We start from the raw sequence: 11650 nt of genomic DNA, 5'->3' as shown, positions 1-11650 counted from the left end.
GTTTTTTGCACAGACGCCGTTTCTAACATCGGAGGACACGTCGTGCCTGGGACGCTCGGAAGAGTAAGGTGGACAAAGCCCGGGCCGGCCTCCGGCGAGGCCTCCCTTTTAGGAATATTCTGCAGATCTTTCAGCAGAAACGTTTCCTTCGCCGAGCTCCCATTTTTAATTCTAGCAGGTGAAAGCAAAGAGAGAAAAGTCACCAGTTACAATTTTAAAGCAAATGTATTCCTTTGTATTTCTTTGGGAGAATTTAAAAACAGGCGGGGAGGACCAGACCCTCTCTTTACATAGAGGAAACGTGACACAACACACACGTGACAGAACACACACGTGACACAACACACACGTGACACAACACACACGACACAACACACACGTGACACAGCACACACGTGACACAATACACACGTGACACAACGCACACGTGACACAGCACACACATGACACAATACACACGTGACACAGCACACACGTGACACAATACACACGTGACACAACGCACACGTGACACAGCACACACGTGACACAGCACACACGCGACACAGCACACATGTGGCACAGCACACACGTGACACACACACGCGACACAACGCACACGTGACACAACGCACACGCGACACAACACACACAAACACGCGTGACACAGCACACACGTGACACAATACACACAACATGCATACACAAACACACAGACAGAGGCACACAGCACGCACACATGTGTGCACGCACGCACACACGTGATACAGCACACACGTGACACAGCACACACGTGACACAACGCACACGTGACACAAACACACACGTGACACAACGCACACGTGACGCGGAGGCGAGTGCAGGGGGAATGGACCTGCCACGGCCCGGGGCCAGCGGGACGCTGTGACTTTAAGTCACAGATCGAACCGCAGAGTCAAAACCAAGAAGCACATCATAGCCTCAGTCGGTCTTAATGCGCTGGAAAGCCGCGGGGTGACGATCGCAGTTCAGGGCGTGGACGAGAGGAGCCGTGGTGCCAGCCCCCACCGCTCACCGCCACAGACGCCTGGTCTTCCTCGGGAGGGCTGTGTCAAGCGCCACGCGCAGGTCAAGCACGGGTGACGTGGCGAGCGCTCCCTCACGCCAGGCTGACGCAGCGCCGTCAGGGCTGCCAGTTGCGATGACGTGGACAGGGCCCGGCGGGTGACGGAGCTCTGGCTCCGGGCACCAGGGCAGGAGGGGAGAGCGGCAGGCACTCTGCGGGTCCTGCGGCTCCCGGGCAGGCTCAGCCCTCGCTCCTGGTCTGTGCAGAGGGGGTGGCCAGCGGACACCTCAAGCCGGGGCTCACCGTCGTGACCGGCTGTCGCCCCTGTGTCATCGTCAAGCACGGGTAGAGTGCGGACATCGGATGCCGCGTGTTCACTGACAGACCCTGTGAGGCACAGAGGGTCGAGCTGCTTCCTCAGCTGCCTGGACCCCAACCAGAGGTCCCCCCAGCACAAAGACCGGGGCTGTGTCCCACCTGGGCACCCACTCGCGACCGCATGCTCGGGTTTGTGCTGCTGCCTCGAAATTCTGGGTGCCGTGCATCTTCATTTGGGGCTCTGCGGGTCTTAACTGATCCTGGGCCTGGGATGGGTTCACAGACTCGGAAATATTCAGCTGATGGAGTTCATTTCTACCATACTGACCGTCAGAGACCGAGCTATGTGACAGGAAAGCCACAGAGGACACACTGGGCTACTAACCCATCTGGGGGAGTCACGAGCCTGTAAACGACAGGAGAACCTGGGGACGTGGGCACGCACCCTGGGACAGCACGCAGAGGGGAGGCAGAGGGCGGGAGGACACATGGCGGGTTGCGGGGGAGACAGGCGACTCGCCCAGGGACGCGGCATCAGAGCACGTGGTGGGGGGTGCCACAGAGACCCGGGAGGTGAGCATTTCTCAAAAGGGAGGATGAGAAAAGGCATGAGATGGGCATGGGGTTGGTCAGTAAGGTAAGGACTAAAATGTGACCTTTAAATTTGAGAAAGAGTCAGCAACGCCCTCAGCTGAGGACTGCGCAGTGGAGTGGGGGGCTCAACGCAGTGCGGGAGTGACCAGAGCTGACGCGGGGGGGCACCGTGTGCATCCTCCGGGGGGAGTGTGAATGGGAGAGGCGATGAGGCCGTGATTTTGCGATGAGGGGGACGTTTTTAGAATAGAGGACATTTTTGTATGCTCCAAGACTGGGAGAAGGAAGCCAATTGTGTGAGTGTGAGTGTGTGTGTGTGTGTGTGTGTGTGACAGAAACAGAGACAGACAGACAGAGACAGACAGAGAGGGAGATTCAATCGCATAGGTAATTACGATTTTTTTTTTATTTTAAGTGCTCTAAATTGACCACACGTTTCTGCCCAGAACATTTTAATTTTAACAGAACTGCCTTTTCTCAGACATTTTCCTCTGCAGAGCCCCTCCTTTCATAAACATTACCATTTCTTTTTTCTTCCTCAAGGCAAAAACTCAAATGACAAAGCAAAACATAAGCCATGCAAATGCAGGGAACGGCTAAATTTATCACTGTACACTCAGTTTACGTGAAGTATTAAGTTGAACCTTAATTGATGTGTTTTGTTTATTTTCCTTGGTTGATTCGCCTCCATCCAAGGGAAATTTATCACAGAACAAAGAATGGCATCTCCAAAGCTTTATGCAGTTAAGTATATTTCTTGGCGAAGACCACAGGCTGATCACACTCAGTTGAGGGTCTAGGTTTAAATTGGAGAAGTTATATTTCAGGTGACTTTCTGTGTCTGTGTCTTGTTTCTAAGTGAATGATACATTTTTAGAAATCGCACACTTTCAAGCCGTCACCGTGGGGATGTTGAGATGAACGTAGAAACAGGCCGGGGACAACAGCTGCCACCCTCGCGTCAGGAGCGCCGGAAACGGCATCACGGCGTCGTTGAGTGGGTTGTAGGTCACGGCCACACGGGTGACTAAGAGCAAAAGCAGCTCTGGCTGACTCCCTGTGAGTCCCCTGCAGGCAAGGGTCAGCGCACGGGCTAAATGGTTTACCAAGTCCATTCAACCATAAAAATGTCTCTTACCCAAGCACGCCGGCTTCCGGCACGCAAGTTTAATTTCATGCAGTGGAGCTGTGTACAAACAACGGATTCCGAGGGCTAAATTAAATCCTTGGCATTTAACGGCGTCGTGGCAAACTTCTTAAGGCCCGTGTGAAGGTTTTAAGAAAAGAGCTTTCCGTTTCTGAAGAAATAAGATGTTTAGTCTTAGCCTAGTGAAATATTGATAAGGTTCTGATTTGCAATGATTTCCTGTCTTTGCTGATTTTCTCCGTCTGTAGTCAGTTCGCATTTTCCTGTGATTTACACACATCCGAAGTCAGATGAAATTAGGCCAGAGCTATTTCACTGGTGCCCAAAGTGACAGGAATGTCCCCAGATATAGAAATTTGCCATTACATTGCTTCTTTATTTGGTCCACCATAAATATTTCATTCGGCCCTAAACGAGGCAGCTACTCCATGTGACACACATAGTGTCGGACGGTTAGCAGTTCATTCAGAGCACACTAACTTTTAAACGGTCTGTAAAAGATGAATTTTGGACATTTAGATGATTGTGTTAAAAAAAAGGATGTTATGAATTAAATATTCGGTTAAACTACATAAATTTGCCAGTGTTGACATAAAAAAGTCAATTTCTTATAGCCCAACACTAATAATATTTCTTATGATGCATGCGAGTATAAAAGTGATGAGAAAAATTTGTAACGGAGCTTACAGTTTTAATGGAACAAATAAGAATATGTAACTTACTAGAAAGACTTTAATTGGGATCATTTGTTTTAATGACATTTTACGCATTTGATAGTGAAACTGTAATTTTTTAATGGAAATGGGCCGTAGGGGTAAGCATTATAACCCCTCCTAAAAACTGAAAGACCAAGGAATGATGTGATTCTCAATTTAAAAATAGGCTGAAATTCTGAGTGAAGTGTTTATTACTTTAAATTAAATGTGTTAATCTGTATGAAGATTTTGGTTGTTTAGTGAATTGTTTTAGAAACTTTACAAAAATACTAATAAATATATTTATAGTTCGGCTATTAATGAATAAAATTTAATCTTAAAAAAAATTTATACTCCTAATAATCACAGCCAACAGTTTTCAGGCACAGACGAGGCTGCGTGCCGTGTTATAAGTACTCATTGGTTGTACAGCACAGTCAACGCAGCAAACACTGTTTCCAATCACCATTTTATGGCTGAAAAAATCGTGGCACATCAAAGTTAAGAAACTTGCCCAAACCGCACAGCTTTAATGTTTTAACCTGGCAAACTTTAGGATTAAATTTTATGTGTGCGTGTGTGTGTATGTGTGTGCATGTGTGTGAGTGTGTGTATCTGTGCGTGCATGTGTGCATTTGCATGTGTGCGTGCGCGCACACATGTGTGCGTGCTGTGTGCCTCTGTCTGTGTGTTTGTGTATGCATGTTTGTGTGTGTGCCGTGTGTACATTGTGTGTGTGTGCATGCGGGTGTGCACACACATGTGTGCATATGTGATTGCTGTGTGTACATGTGTTCGCACACATGTCTATGTGTGTGTATGCATACGTGCATGTGTACATGTGTGTGTATGTGTACATGCTGTGTGTGCATCTGTGTGTGCATGTGTGTATTTCTGTGTGTATACATGTGCGTGTGCGTGCTGTGTGCCTATGTCTGTGTTTGTGTCTGCATGTGTGTTTGTGTGTGCACTGTGTGCACACACATGCATGTGGATTGTTGTGTGCGCACGTGTGTTCGCACACACATGTGCATGTGTGTGCACACGTGCACACATAATGTGCATGTGTGTGCACATGCACATGATGTGTGTACACGTGTGCATGTGTGTGCACATATGTGTGCACATGTGTGCATCTGTGTGTGCATGTGTTTCTCTGTGTGTATACATGTGCGTGTGTGCGCATGTGTGAGTGTGTGTGTGCTGTGTGCCTATGTCTGTGTGTTCATGTCTGCCTGTGTGTATTTGTGTTTGTGTCGTGTGTGCATGTGGGTGTGCATGTGGGTGTGCATGCATGTGTGTATGAATGTGTGCATGTTGTGTGTGTCTGTGTGTGCGTTTGTGTGCTCATGTGTGTGCGCGTGTGTGTGTAAGTCCAGATATCTTTAAATGCTTTTGAGTTTGCTACCATGCGTGCAGGGGGCTCTAACTGGCTCCACAGTTTTCATTCCCAAGTTCCCCTCACGCATGGAAATGTAAATGAGCCTAAGAAGGGCGGGTGAGCGGGCGGGGCAGAGGCGGGGCGCTGCTCTGACTTCTTGTTTCTCCAGTCCTGGGACACAGTTCTCAGCGACACCGCTGGCTGGGGGACTCGGGTGCCCCGCATGGCAGTGCCGTAATGAGGGGGTCACACTCGCGTCGCACGCGGCTGGGTCTCGCCCCGGGGAGAAGGGCGAACGGCACGAACCGATGGATGGAGGGAAGAGGGTCCAGCCTGGCCGCCCCGCTCCCCGGAAGGAGCCAGCGAACGGGGAGCCCCCCAGCTGATCGGCGCGTCACCATGGCCCATCGCGTCGCCCCTGGAGAAAGGACGAGCGTCTCGATTTTGAATTAGCGCCCGTCAGTTCTCTGACTACGTTTGGCGATTTGGCCGTAGACTCACGCAAAGGGTGTGGGTTACGGCATTTGCGCATTAGTGGGTAAACTCGGGCCAAACGCGGCAGGGGGCTAGAGCTGATATGGTCAGGCAGACGCGTGGAGCCCACGTGACAGGGCAGGATGGTGACCATGATCGCCTGATCAAAGATGAGAGTAGTGTCTCTCGGGAAGCTGCCCATGTGTCGGGATTGGGCCTGGGGACACTGGCCAACAGCAGGAACTCCCTGGAGGCCGGCAGCCCGTGTCCTTGACCCTGTGCTGTTCTGTAAAGGAGCTTGAGCCTGGGGTTTACCTTTTCTGTTCTGATTCCAAGATCGCTGCTGCAGCGTGGGGAGAGCCGGCTCCCAGAGCCACAGCCAGCAGACGTCACTTTCTTCCCGGTCCTCGTCCCCGTCCTCTCATGCTTCATCCTGCAGTGCCCTCCCCCCGGCCCCGAGAGTCACGCGGCCCCTCACGGGACCCGCACTGCGCCTGGCCTTCCTCGGCGAGGGAGGGTGACAGAGGCAGACACCGATCCCAAAGCGGGACGGATCCTCCAGCATCCTCGAGACTGTGGCCTCGGCCTAGGCCCAGAGCAGGCTGCAAAGCATGTCAACCAGAGAAGCATGGGAACTAAACAGGAAACACTGACCTGGGAGTCACCACAGCTTCCAGAACAATCTCAGAAACATAGTAGATGGTGTCCCCCCCAAACAGTCATGTCAGGCTCAGGGTTGGTGGGTGGTAGGGGAGCTTCTTCAGAGAAAAAGAGTTGGGAATTTTTAAATACTCAAGAATTTCTAAATTATTATTCTATCAAAGTTAATTTAAATATCCTTTTTATTTATTTGTCCTATTTGTCAGATTGCAATCATTATACAGTTATATCGTTTCATTGACTTTGCTTGTTAATTTTTATTTTTATCTATGTGTATTAGTTTTGTTTTATATTTTCATTTTACTTGCATTGTTTTATTTTAAAAATTGTCACATATGTTACACTGTGACCCACTGGTGTGCATAAAGCCACACCCTGGCCTGGATTGCAGGGCTCTTGAAGATAGCTTATTCTGCTCAATTTGCATCTCTAATCTTTAATGTTTCCTAGGTGAATTGACTTGAATGTCAATGTCGATGAAGTATGATGTAACAACTTTGCCGAAGTGATGGACAAAGCTGTCAATCACACGCTGATCTGAGAGGGGCAATCAGATTTCAGAGATCACACTTCTGGTTCTCATGACCGGTTTAATGGCTTGGAAGACAGTCGCCAAGGATGTCTTCATTTTTTGTTCAGTTTACTATTTAAATCACATGGTGTAAAAGCAAATCGAATACTAACAGACCCAGCGCTGCCTATCTCCTGCACCAAATCTGCTGTAAGTACAGGTAAGCACCAAATACACACACACACACACGCACACACACACACACACACACACACACACGTAAGTGATTTTCAAACTGCAAAAGAAAGGAAAGACAGAAAATCTTAAAATAGACTGATGGGGAATGGAAGACCCGCTTCATTTTTTTTAGGGAAACGAAGGTCAAATTCTAGCAAACTTCTTGTAGGAAACCGTGCAAGCAAGATGGAGCGAAATATTTAAGGGTTGGTAGGAAAGAGAATTGCCACCCTGGCATTCTACGTTCATGCAAAACCAGCAGAGTGATGTTTATAGCAGTTCTGTACACACCTGGCAGAAACCGAGAGTAATTAAGGTGTCTTCCAGGAGAATGAATCGACAATTTGTGGTGCGTGTGGTAACGTTAATAAAATATTCGTGATGAAAAGAAATGAGCTGACGAGTCTCACAAAGCATGGGTATGTCTTACATACCTATTGCCAAGTGACGGATGCCAGTTGGAAAAAGCTATAAACTATATCACACTTCTGTGACATTCTGCAGGAGGTGAGTGGTCGTCAGGAGTTCAGGGGCTGAAGAGGCAAAGCATAGAGAGCATTTCAGGGCACCGAAGTTATTGTGCATGTCCCGTGATGCCAGGCACATGACACCATGCATTTACCAAAATCCGTAGAACTCTACATAACAAAGAGTACACCTTACTGTATGCAAATTTTTAAAAAATTAAGAGAAATTCCATGTGGGAATGCGTACTGTTACCAGAATCTAACTGTATTTCAAATGTCTGGGACGAGCTCACTGACGGGCAGAGGCCCCGGGAAGGTGTTCGCCTACGCACCTTTGGAGATCGGTGGGGTCTGTAAGACTGGAGGCGAACAGGAGCTTGCGTTATCGCTGTACTCGAGTGGATAGAGTGTTTTCCACAAGAACATACGTTCGCGACTCTGAAGACAGTCCATGCACACCGACATTCGACAATTAATGACAGGATGGCCAATAGGGAGCCAGGTTTCCTGCTGTCGGAGCGGGGAGGGGGAGCTTACAGCTGGGCCAAAGGAGAAAGCTAAAATCGCTCACGCTGTGACCGATCGGAGCTGGAGACTCTGATAAACATGCACATCCATGTTTAATTTGTACAGATACAGATGGCGCCATGCATAGAAACACGTGTGGATAAGCATGTATACGTGGGCGGGTATACACGCATATATCTCCTTGCCTGCAGAGCCTAGAAGCAAAGACACGCCAGTAGCGACAAGAACAGCTGACACTCGAACCCTGGTTTCTGATGCCATTCTTCAGGGGCAGGAATCGGGGCTGTGGGGAACATCGCCGGGGATCGGACCAGGGCAGGAACTAGACAAGATGAGCCTGGACCGTCCTGTATCTCGTAGTCCCAGAAAAAAAGGAAGAACTCGAAATCAAACAGGATGTACACTGACAGGAATGTCGAAGGGACACGGCCAACGGAAAGGACCGATAATCAAAGGGTCGACGACCTGAGCAACAAAATCAATACAATGGTATTGGATCATAATCCAGAGTCTATAATATATGTTGGCGAGTCCACGCTGATCTCGATGAACGGATAAGTAAGTCAGTGAACGAACAGATAAATAAATGGAGGTAATAGAAAGATCTGCGCAGAAGGATTCCTAATAACTTCCGTGGACACTCGATCCTGAGGGGGTGGGCAAAACATACCGCACCGTAAGGGGAGCTGCACACGGCGACTTCATCCCCCAAACACAGTATAGAAAGGGGGGCGCCTCGCCACGCACGAGCCTGGTGAGCAGCCCCCGAGCAGGTGAGCACGACGATGCCCACAGGTTCGCGGCGTGTCGATCGCGTCTGCCGCAGAGAGGTTGTGACCGGTGGGTCGGGAGCTGCTGTCGAACTCCTCCCTGAAACACACAGCCGCGTCTGCTCACGAGGACACCAGCTGAATGGCACTCCGCGACATGCCTGGCCAGCGCTTTTCAGGATTCCCAAGACCATCGAAAGCAAGGACAGTCTGGGGGACCGTTAGAGCGTGGAGGACACGGCGATGGGATGTGGGGTCCTGAATGAGATGCTCACACAGAAAACGAAGCAATCTGGTTAAAACTAAGGGAACCCGGATGAAGTATGGTTTTTAGTTAACGATACTATATCAATATTGGTTCATGAATTGTGATATATTAATAATAGGCAAAACTGGGTGTGAGCCACAGGGGAGCTCTCTGTACCGACATGATTTTTCAGTAAAAGTAAAATGAATATAGGATTAAAACTTTGTTTAAATCACTCACTGAAGGGGCTTACTGGGATGTCGGATCTACATAGAAAAAAGTCACGAATTTGAATGCAGATCGATAGAAATTTTCTACTGTGAAGAGCTGAGAAAAATATTGGAAATAAATAAACTGATCTTCAGTGGCCTGTGGAACAAATTTTTTTTTATAATATGAATAATTTTAGGCCCAGAGGAGAAGACAGAAATTGGAACAAAAACAAATAAAAAATACTGACCCAAAATTCCCCAAATTTCATAGAAAATATCAACCTGGACAACCAAGAAATATCATTCCAGAGGGAACGATATAAACGGAACCGAACCCGTGCACGAAACATGGGAACCACAACCGCGTGCCGAAGGTCGAGCGACCAGCGAACACTCAGCCACGGCAAAGGAGTCACGTCATCTTCAGGAAAGAATAAGACGAACAATGGCTGACTTGTCATCGAAGACAACTGACAGCAGAGTCACACGATAAATGCTTCAAGTATCGAAAGAAAGAAATACCCTCCCAAATCTAGTTCACACATAGAGGGACAAGCCGCGTGTCACAGAAGCCACGGCAATTCTGAGACCTCACCGGAGAGGCGGGACGTCGTTAGCATGTGCCGATAGCTAACGGGAACTCCCCAAATTCGTGGTTTTCAAAGGTGAGCACGGGGCATGCGCATCTGCGGTGCATGGGCTCGCGGCTTCTCGGGGGCCGGGAGCGGGGCCCCGAGGCTTCGCCGGGTCTGCAGCCTTTCGTTTGCATCCCTCGTGGCCGTGCCACGTGTTGGGTGGCTGGTTAGGCCAGAACGCGGTGCTGTTATCTGGCCTTTTCTGGACGAGGAGGAAATCCAGCCTCTTGGCCTTCGTGGCTCATGCGCTTCTCCGGTGGAATGGGAGGTGGGGGTGGGTGGTTCTAGGTTTTCCAGAAAAGAAACTACACGTGAATTACACGTCTGCTAACAGAGCTCATATACTAAATGCATTCTTGTCTATAAATAAAATAAATTACTTAGTATATATCATTAATAAAGACATACGAAACCGTTCACGTTACATCAAATTATCAGCATTAAGACTCTGGAGAGAGGGAAGGCGAGCCAATAAAACTTAAATATGCTGAGCGATCATTAGAGCTGGGTGTGATAATTGGAATTTGCTTTGCAGTAATAGTATTACAAATTCATAACTGTGCCGGCCTTTTCCTTTCTGCCCCTGTGCTGGCGAGGAGCTAAGCCCTGTCGGTAACGGAGGCGGAGGGTGTGTGCGCCGTTAACGACAATGCTGAAAACAGGGAGCAGGACGAGTGACATGTGAGGGACACATGCAACGCGTCTCAGCGGAAATGCTGTCCGTGGGTCTAGAATTTCAGTATTTTTCCTAGGAGTGTGTGTGTCCATACCATTTAGTTTTAAACTGCTGGAGAAGATATTTCTTTCTTATTTATAATCTCATAATGCCTTATATGGTATTTTGCAATATTGAATACTTGGCACTTATCCTGGACAGATTAATGTGACAAACAATTTCATCTCTTAGGATGCTATATTTCATCATCTATTAAATTATTATGGTAAAAAAGATTCCACATAAGAGAAAAATAATTGCCATTAACGTCTTCTCTCCCAAAGAGTCCCTGAGAAATGAATAACAGACGTGCTCTATATAAATACCCAGATATGCCAATTGATACAAGAGATTCTAAGGCATGACATTTCAGAAAGATGTCTGATGCCATCTCATGGTCATCATCGATTCATTAATTCACTTTCTGAAACTGAGTGTTGAGCGTGAAAACTTAATTATGGTCTGAACTCTTCAATGTCCCCTACTTTGTGTTAAGAGCGGTCCGTCAAATTCAAAATGTATTTTGATGAACGTATTTTCTTTTTTTAAAAGAAAGTTCTGTGTGTTTTAAGGACAATTTGGCCATGTGTTTTTAATCCATTTACAGTTAGCTTACTAAAATGTTTATTTGTAAGAGCTCCAAGAAGTTCAAGAAGGCTTAAGGACTTGATTTACCAGCCATTTAAAGCATTTATCTTAAAACAAGATATCTCTATTTGCTAAGAGCGAATCAATTAACATTTCTCATGACTGGGTTTTCCATAAATCTTGGATTTCAAAATGTTTTGATACATTCTAAAAAATTGAATATTTGTGGTCATTCTCATCTTAAGGCTTTAAAAGCTAGATTCCAGATTTCATAATTACACAGTATACTGGATGACGATCTAGTCAAACCACCCAAGATAGATGGCCTAATGACACTCGCGCATTAAGGGAGCAACCTTATCATAATATGTCATGGAAGGCAGAGTTGCACCCATGTATGAAGTCCTTAAATGATACTGGAAATGCTAAAATCGAGCGTTTGCCAGA

This window comes from Pteropus alecto, unplaced genomic scaffold (assembly GCF_000325575.1).
Source record: "Pteropus alecto unplaced genomic scaffold, ASM32557v1 scaffold137, whole genome shotgun sequence".
NCBI lineage: Eukaryota > Metazoa > Chordata > Mammalia > Chiroptera > Pteropodidae > Pteropus > Pteropus alecto.
The sequence above is the reverse complement of the archived record's forward strand: the minus strand, read 5'-3'. Positions refer to the sequence as shown.